At 36.2% G+C, this 9,347-nt stretch overlaps 1 long non-coding RNA gene across 1 annotated transcript; it reads right to left on the bottom strand.

Annotated features, from left to right (window-relative positions):
* Nucleotides 1-3,147: 3,147 nt before the first annotated feature.
* Nucleotides 3,148-8,702, bottom strand: LOC108497610. The gene is made up of 3 exons (XR_001874899.1): nt 8,599-8,702; nt 6,287-6,420; nt 3,148-3,207 (listed from the first exon to the last, which is right to left on the bottom strand). It is a non-coding gene; the product is annotated as an uncharacterized LOC108497610 (long non-coding RNA).
* Between the last annotated feature and the right edge of the window lie 645 nt (nt 8,703-9,347).

The raw sequence follows: 9,347 nt of genomic DNA, 5'->3' as shown, positions 1-9,347 counted from the left end.
TTAGACAGTAGCTTGTGTCCAATCCGCCTCCCTTCTAAACACCTGGAAGTCTATAACAGCAAAGATATTCCAAATGGTACTCAACAGACAGTGCAGATATATCCATGCATCTCTCTGAACTCCATCTTTCCAAAACAAACCATTTCATTACTTTTCTGGGGAGAACACAGAAAGATACCACTTTCCGTATAAAGATGCAATAAGTTGACTTTGTCAGCTGACAGACAGTTGTTCAGTTGCTCTTTAACAGGATGAGGACAAAAGAAGATGAAGATGCTCAGGGGTTGAGATAGGAAGATCACTTACCCACTACCTTCACAGACAAAACAGATCAAACTTGGGGAAACAAAACTTTTTGACTGTTAAAAGTTAAGTAAGGAGCAAAGACAAAAAATAAAACAACTTTCTCCCCACTACCTTCTTCCCAGGCTCAACCTCACTGCTTCATTCTCAACTGCTCTATCCCTTTCTCTAACCTGAACAGGGCAGGAGGATGAGGAATACACTTCGCCTCTGCCTCTCCTTACTCCTCACACTGTTCCTCTACTCCAGCATGTGGGCACTCTAATGGAATAGAGTCCTTTAAAAACTTCTCCAGCATAAGCCCTTCCCACAGATTGCAGCTCTTCAAGAACTGTTCTAGCATGTGTTCTCTCCAGGGAGTATGGTGCACCAGGAACAGACTGATCCAGCGTGGGTCCCCCATGGGCTGCAGTTCTGGCAAGAAAATCTGCTCCAATCTGGGATCCTCTCCACAGGCTGATGTTTTCTTTAGAACATGCCCACCTGTTCTGGCACGGGGTCCTCCATAGGCTGCAATGTGGATATGTACCCCCTTGTGGTCCTCCATGAGCTCTGGAGGGACAACCTGATCCACCATGATTACAGAGGAATCTCTACACTGGTGCCTGCAACTCCTCCTCCTCCTTTTTTCACCTTGCTTTCTGCAGGGATGCTTCTTGTGAGAAGTTTTTCCTCACTTCTCACACTGCTGTAAAGCATTTTGCTCTTCCCTAAATCCATTTTCTCTGACGAGTCACCATGTTGGCTGAATGGGCCATCTGTGCCCTGCAGTGAGTTTATTTGAGCTGTCTGAAACTAGTTGTATCTGACATGGGCCATGTTCTGGCCTCTCTTCACATAGACTAACTCTGTCACTACAACCACAGCACCTGCAGCACTGAAAGTGGGGCACATAAACCTAGAAGAGAGAGAAAGCTTATATTTCAGGCACTAATACATTAATTTGATAAGGAAAGAAAAGCTTAAAAGTTTGATGGGTAAAATTTATGAAGAAACTTGTATCCACACGATAAAGGAAAATCTGCTCCCAAACCCAATTATTTGACCAATTTTTATAGCTGCTCAAATTATTCAAGAAAAAAACTTTCCAAACAGGTGTTAACAATAGTTCCAGAAAAAAAAAAAAAAGAGACATAGATACTAAAAGTGATTGAAATTACCTCATCAGACTTTAGACATCTGCAAACCATTCACCTACAGCTGAACTTATCACTCTAGACACTCTTTATAATTCAAGGAGATTGTTTTAAGGTGAAATTCTGACCCAATACAGATAGCCACCTAAAGGTAGAATGGAGTCTTCCACTAAATATATTTGTTTATCTCTGACAATAAAGATAGCCTAGCTGCCTATGTTTGGTCACATAAATTTCATCTTGAGTGTTTTATGATCAGATTTCTAGATATTGGAATGCTTAATAAAGACCATAAGCTTGACATGTTAAGACATGCTGAACAAGTAGTAGTGCCTCTTCAGTATGAAATGCTGAATTAAGTCATAGGCTGGTGGTAATTAGAGAGTTAGAATGAGAGAGAATGAAAATCCAACACGTGCTCCATAAATATTGCAAAAAATTTATATAAGCAGAACATTTGTTAAACGGATGAACTTAAGACCTGGTTTGAATACCAAACAGCCTATTGGTTAACAGATGGCTCTGGTGATATAGGTTCAGCTCTCTACAGCAGTGTGAAAACTCAGACAAGGTCTTCCAGCGGCACAGGTGCATGCTTTAACCGAAAAATTCCTATGTAAAAACTGGAGGGGAAAGAAGTGAGTGCAACATTTTACGTTAATAGTTTCCAGGAGGTTCAACCCAACAAAGATGATGTGAAAAGTCAGATGAATCAGTCTCAAACAGGCAATTCAGAGAGGAAAGTGTCTTGGGTTTTGTCCTGGTTGCAGCCAGGAGGAGGTACGGTCAGGACCCAGAGGTTATTCTATATCACTTTATGTCATTGCTGGGGATGGGGAGAAGGAATTTTCTTCCAGGGAGAAGGGGTTCTACTCTGGTTGAGTAAGTGTGGTGGAGGGAGCTGTCCGATGTTGTCTATTGTTGGGAGGTTTCTGTGTGAATCATTCACCTCTTTCTTGTACCTTCTGTCACTAATATTGTTGCTGTTATTGTATGTTTTCTTATCTCATTGCTGTTTCCAGTAAATTGTTCTTGTCTCAACCTGTGATCTTTGCCTTTTATGCCTTCAATTCCTCTCTGCAGCACATTGCATGGGAGAGGTGAGAGGGGAGCTGGAGGTGCATGGGAGTACTAAATTGAAGAATACCATTCCTAAACCATAAAATTTTTACTTTCTTACAGAGCTGAGATATAAACCAGAGCCTTACCTGTTTAGTGCTCCCTAGATCTATGCAGTTTTGAGTAGACATTTAAGGTTCTTAAGCTACTTTAAAACAACTTAGAGACTTCCAGTGTTAGGCAACAGGTTTTGAATGTGTAGGCTGTAGTTCTGCAACTAGCATTTAAGTTTTTTAGCATATCTTCTCATTTCTGATATGAAAGTGTGTTAGAACTTTTCTACCTATATATATTTCTATTTTATATCATACATATTTTAATGGAAACTTTAAAATTAAATAAGGTGAGGAAAATCCGAGAAATTAGGGTTTCTATCAAACAAAATTTGAGGGTTCTTAACAGAGGAAAGTATACTTGTCTGTCTAGTATTAAACTGTATTTGAATAAAGGAATCCAAATAAATGATATTACTGTACACTTTCCTGAAATTACTTTAATTTCACAAGGAGATATGTGTAGGTCTTTGCCTTTTCAGGAGAATGTGCATTGACAAGATGAAGACCTGAGTACCATTCTGTGCACCCTGTGCACTCATGTTCCCCGGGTTACTGCTTCCTTACTTCTTCATGTGGCCAGTAGCTAAGCAGACCTGTAAACAGAGATTCAAGAGGGTTTAGCAAGCCATGATAATGTGCCAACTTCAGCATGTCAAATGTGGTACATAACTCAGAGTTTACCCTTATACGTATTGCTTCTGCTGTGGTTATAATTTATAATTTTTACAGTACCCGAAAGAGTGTTCCTAGGCAAGGAGTAATTCAGTAGCCCAGCCATTTCATTAGTGCAGAGTCAGGCTGTTGTGTTCAACACAGTTTACCTTGTACTTGCAACACTCTGCAGTTTTCTGGGCAGAATGAATGCTCAAATGTACAAAATGAAAAAATTGTTTCCGTAATTACTCACTATGAACAGACTTAACTCTTATAAAAAACTAACAGAAGGTCCTAATCTCTAAAGCAAGACAACTCTAACCACCCATGTCAGTAACATTTATAAACTACTTGCCAGTTTGTTGCTAACCAGTCCAGTAAAGGAGCAGGAATCACTCCTTACAAATTACAGTGATTACTAGACCTTTGTTACATTCATAAAAAAGTATGTCAAGTTTAAAATATTTTGGATGCAGAAATCTCATCATTCCCTTTTGCAAATACACTTTCCCCTCAAAGCTGGACTCACAGCTGTTCAGCAGAGCCTAAAGTCTGTATAACTGTAGAAACTTCCACTTTCTATTCTGGGTTTGCATTGCTTTGTTTGAAGATTTTGTTTTGTACTTATTTTAAAACTTTTCTCACTTATTTTTGTAACTTTTATTGGTAGTATCTTCAAAAACTATGCTCTCCCAACCTGCCCTTTACAGTGTTCTAAATATAAATGTAGAAACAAAGAAACGCATATTAATAAGTAAAGAAGCACAGGTGTGCCTTGCAGACAGTAAGTTTTTTAAACTCCTTCCTGAATTCTTGAATCATTATCCCTGCATAATTTATACTCTGTTACTGTGTGCAAACACTGAACCTGGACCACAAAGAAGAGATGTGAGTCAGTTCAAAAGATAGACCTTGCATTTTCACAGTAGAGGGCATAAGTTATTTATTTATGTATCAAATAATTATTAAAATTTTTGTCCATACTTTCTAATCAATGGACTGTGACAGAAAGTCAGAAGGTATGTAGTTCATTATTGCCTTTCTATCTCTCTTGCTCAGAGTCAAAGATGTTGATACTATACTGGTTGAGCATTGAGCCCTCTTCATTGTCATTATCGTCCCGTGATTTTAAGACTTTCTCTATGGAGTAAAAAAGAAGGATACCTGTCAAGAACCTCCCAGATTTGTGTACTGCAGGAAAACAAAGGGAAAATGAGTTCTTTTTGCTAATTGCATTGACTAAAAGCAGAGCATAGTATACAGACCGGTCCTGAGTACAGGCATGTTGTATGAAGACATATTTTAAAACACTGCTTCAGACAAGTGACAAAAAGCCCAGAGTCCTTTGGATTCAAACTAGTTTTACTTTGCTTCCCACTAAGGGAATGCATTGGGCATAATATCTGAACTTTATTCTCCAAAATCATTAGATACATAATATACCGAAACTGTAGTATATTTTCTCTTCCCTGAGTAATATTTTGGGAGGTTTTCTCTTTTTCTTCCTTGAAGAGTAATGAACTCTTTAAATAGACCTACCTACCTCCCTCCCCCCTTAAATAGTGTGATGAGATATCCTTAGCTACCAGATAAATGTCCATAAAGTTGCTCATTTACTCCCATCCTCAAGAGGACATTTGGAAATGGCTGTGTCTGGCATGGGATAGCCCTGGCCTCTCCTCACAGGAGCCACTCCTGCAACATCACTCTTACTCCCCACAAATCTGGCCATGTATATTTAACACACTGAGCAATATTGAATTTCTTTTTTCATTATGAAAACTGGAAGCAAAAACTAATGAAAATACTTGACTTGAAAGAAAGGATTTTGTCAAGTTTTCACATAGGCACTAAAGATCACTGATGTCAGTTTTGTCAAATGGAAATATTTTGTTTAATCTGTAGCACAACATTTAGGTTTGCATTTTTTTGGACCTCTACCTATTTACCTATTTATCTGGTGCAATTTTAAGCCAATATTTAGAAACATAAAAAAGTTTAAAAATGTGATATTTAAAAGTTGAAAATGTTGAGATTTTTAACAACATTGATTTGAAGTATTGCATTTTAGAAATGTCAGAATTAAATCTGAATTATTTTTTTCTCTTTTACTATTTTTATCCCAGACTATATCAAAGTGTAAGGGGAATTTTATAAAGATTTTTCCCCTCCGTTGCATAGAAATGACTCATTCTCTGTTTTTCAAAATAGCTAACATTTAAGTATCTGTCTGAAGTCCATATTGTGAAATTGCCTTACAGCTAGAGAGAATCATTTTTGCCTGAAAGCTGAGAGTATTATCTGTGAGGAAGCTAGAGAGGTTACTACTGAATATAATTCAGTTGCTCAAAATTTTGGTTTTGGTGAATCAGCATTTCTGCTTAAGTTTTTTTCTGTAAAAAGGTGTTCAGCTAATTTTGTTGTTTAGTCATGCCATGTCACATCATTGCTACAACTTCATTGACCCTACTTGGTAAAGCTGTGGCTTCAGATATGCATCTTAAGCATGGGTTTTTGCCAAATGTGGTTTTATATTTCTGATTCTAAACTTTGACTTTACCAAATTGGCTACAGTCATGACCAATTAGAGTTGATGGTACAGGCATACTCATTTAGCATATTTTTTATTTCTGAAATATCTTTTAAAATCTTGATCTTGTTTCTAGTTTAAACTCGTTTCTCTTGGCAAAAAAATTTTGTCGGAACTCGTGATTTAGAATACTTGTTCATTTCTGTCATCTCACTTTGAAGTTTTATCTTTATCCTGTGAAATCTATCTGGATATATTTTGTATCTCATCCAGCTTTTCTTTATCCACTCCTCTTCTACTTCATTTAGGTCACCAACACATTAGAATTAAGGAGAGAGCAGAATTACATATAACAGTATAGGAGCATTCAATTAATTTGTTTAAGCTTTTGAATGCATAGATACATATTTGCTTTTTTCTGATGATTTTCACTGTAGTAGCCTGAAATGCATGCCTTTAATAATTATTAACTGTTTTTCAGCCATTACCTGTTCTGGGATGGAATAGCAATGAGCATTACAGCTCTTCCTAGTGGGCTCAGGGAAGCCTGCTCGCAATATGAATAAGTCATCAACAGTCCACTGCAGGTATAGCCAAAATACTTTGTCAGGTCGATAGTTTCCTAAATGCAAACCAAATTATTTTATGTGTGGTTAGTTACACAGTATATTTCTACATTTACTTGTATTGCTATGGTGCATTTAGCTGACTAATGGCTCAAGAATTTTATTTGCTACTTTCATCCAAAGCACCTGCTCAAGAATTTGAATAATATAAATAATTTCTATGGAATTAACAAAGGAAAAAAAAAAACAAAACAATTTCAGCCACATAAAGTTCAATACTTATTAGAAAACATACCATGATTTTTTAATAAAATCACTATAAAGATCTGGCCAGAAGACCAGTCATTAGGGAGAGCAGGACATATTGATGTACAACTCTCAGTGACACTTCAAGACAGATTTGCTGAGGTGAAGGTGAGGTTCTGGGGCTGTAACCAACCCATCAACATGTCCTTGGGCAGTATGCTAAGATGTGACATGGCAGTAACCTTACAGCTGAACAGTTGTGCTGACCATATTGAAGCTGGATCCATTCAGATGTTATCAATGGAGGGATACCGTGGGATGGTTTGCCTCAGTCCCAAAATGATAAAATTTAAGCATATTTTTAAGTCTTTTGCCTTAATTAAGGTCTATGTTATTCTGTGACAGGGTAGAATATTAGTTGTTTATTAGCACATGTTAAAAGATAGACTAGTATAAATTATTATTTGTAAATCTCTAACTTCTTAAAATTTATGCCAAATGAAAAACTTTAATCTTCTCATTTTCAGTCTTGATGTTTCTTCTGCGTGATAACTTATATATAAACAATTTTATGTAGTGGTAATCAAAAATGGAAAGGAATTAAGTACCAGGACATCTTGCACAAGAACATTGACTAGGGTTGTAGAAAAAAATGTGGAAAACGAAACGATATACATTTCTTGAGAAATAAGAAAATATGAGTTCCTATAATAGCTTAAAGAAAATATATACGAAATATTATTATGACACAGCTTACTGTACAAATGTGTGTATGTATTTACACATAGTCAATACCACAAAAATATCCTGTCATCAGAAGACGGAATTTTATAATGATTGTTTTATAACTCTTAATTGAAAACTATCTATGTAAAAATAGTAAATTAAGCATACCAAAATCATTACACTATCAAGTGGAGAAGTAGAACAAAGGGTGTAAGTTCTTTGCGTAATCCTCTACCCAAAGAGCTTAATGCTGCCATAATACTCCATCTGTTTACAGTGACAACCATGTTAGATTGACACAACTGGAAAAGGAAGTGAAAGTTATGTGGCCCAGCTGGCATAAATTAAAATAGCTGACTTGATCTTAGTTCTTTGATATAAATTAATTAAACTTTAAGATTCATATTGGAGGAAAAGTATTTTCTTCAAAAAAACTTCAACATACTGCAAAGGGTCTCATGTGGAAGCAAGCTGACTTGACCGGAGAGCCGTTGATATATATCAATACAAAAGAAGTTGTCAAATTTAGTGAATGCCTTCAAAAGTAAGAGTCAGTCATCCCCTCTATGTAGCCTGGACTCAACCACAAAATAACAGAGGTTATCACATAAAATAAAAAGTTATTTTTTGTTTACCTTCTTTATTGAGCACTTCTGCAAGCAGAGAACCCCCAGAGCCCAGTCAGCTGATAGAGAAAATTAGTTTTCTCAATTTATTTGAAAAACATACACTTGACAGTTTTCAAGGTGTGTTTTCAGAATGACCAAAGATTTAAGAGTTAACCAACATTCATCTGAGGTGGCCTTTCCAGAGCATTCTCAAAAAAATAAATTTGCTGATTTTTTCCTTAAATGATTGTCCTTATTCAGCACAGTTGTAGTCCTGTAAAAAGTAAGAGCAGACTAGAAAATGTTCTGATCTTGAGCTGCATTCGAAAGAATAATCTCAGTGTACACAACAGAAAATTTATTATTTGTTTGAATCAGGAATATAAAATCAGTCCTTCATTTATTATCCCGTATACCTGCTTCTGTAACAGAAAATCGCTCATGACTCCAAAGCTTCCCTACTATTTACTGTTCTAACAAAATCTACTTTTTATTTTGATAGGAGGTATCACTGTACCTGTACAGAAGGGAACCCCTAACTGAATGGTTATGTGTACTGTTATCAGTCTAGGTCAAATAGATACCAACTGGGGATATTTGCGTGGATGCAATCATAAGAACCAGCTTAAATCGTTTAAAAGCATTCTATCCTACCTGTTCCTCAGGGTCCACTCCACATCTTTACATCTTCATTGCTGAGAATTAATCCCTGTTTTCCTTTCCTATTCCTTTGAATAGATAATGCATTGGATAAAACATCACAAGATGGCTAGCTTTTACAAGACGCATCCCTAAATGAGTAAAGTAACCTCCTCTGAAAAGGACAGCAGAATTTTAATGAACACTGGAGAGGTTTTCTAAAAAATACAGTTCACTGTTGGACTACTGGGAGCAGACTTAGACCACAATACTTCTAAAATTATGTTTTATTATTCATTATTGGTATAATAGGTTTTATGTATAAAACCTAAAAACATAATAATTTTTGAAAAAATTACAATGTTGTTTTCAATGCAGATTTGGTTTCTAAAATTCTTTGAAAAAAATTCTATGTAAGCAGCTAGACAAGGGATTATCTTCATTTTATTTCTTTTTAACATTTCCAGTTTGTACTTATTTTTCCCCGTTCTAATGCATATATTTTAAACTCTTTGATGTTATGTCTATTTTCACCCAAAATAGTGCAGCCTTCTGAGAAGTATAACCAATAGGGCAGGATGCAGCTGCTTGAACTGTAATCAGTACAAAATGAATTGACCATATTACATTAAATCTTGGTTCATCAGCTAGCAGCAGCCCTAAGGTTTTCTCACTGATGTATGAGAAATTATGAAATCTCTTGGGTTCTTTAACCCTTTGCATTCCAGAATTCTAGCTGATATCATCAGCTAGAAAGTTTTCAT

Source organism: Lepidothrix coronata, unplaced genomic scaffold, assembly GCF_001604755.1.
Source record: "Lepidothrix coronata isolate B3197 unplaced genomic scaffold, Lepidothrix_coronata-1.0 Scaffold50, whole genome shotgun sequence".
Taxonomy (NCBI): Eukaryota; Metazoa; Chordata; class Aves; order Passeriformes; family Pipridae; genus Lepidothrix; species Lepidothrix coronata.
This window is presented reverse-complemented; position numbering and strand designations above follow the sequence as displayed.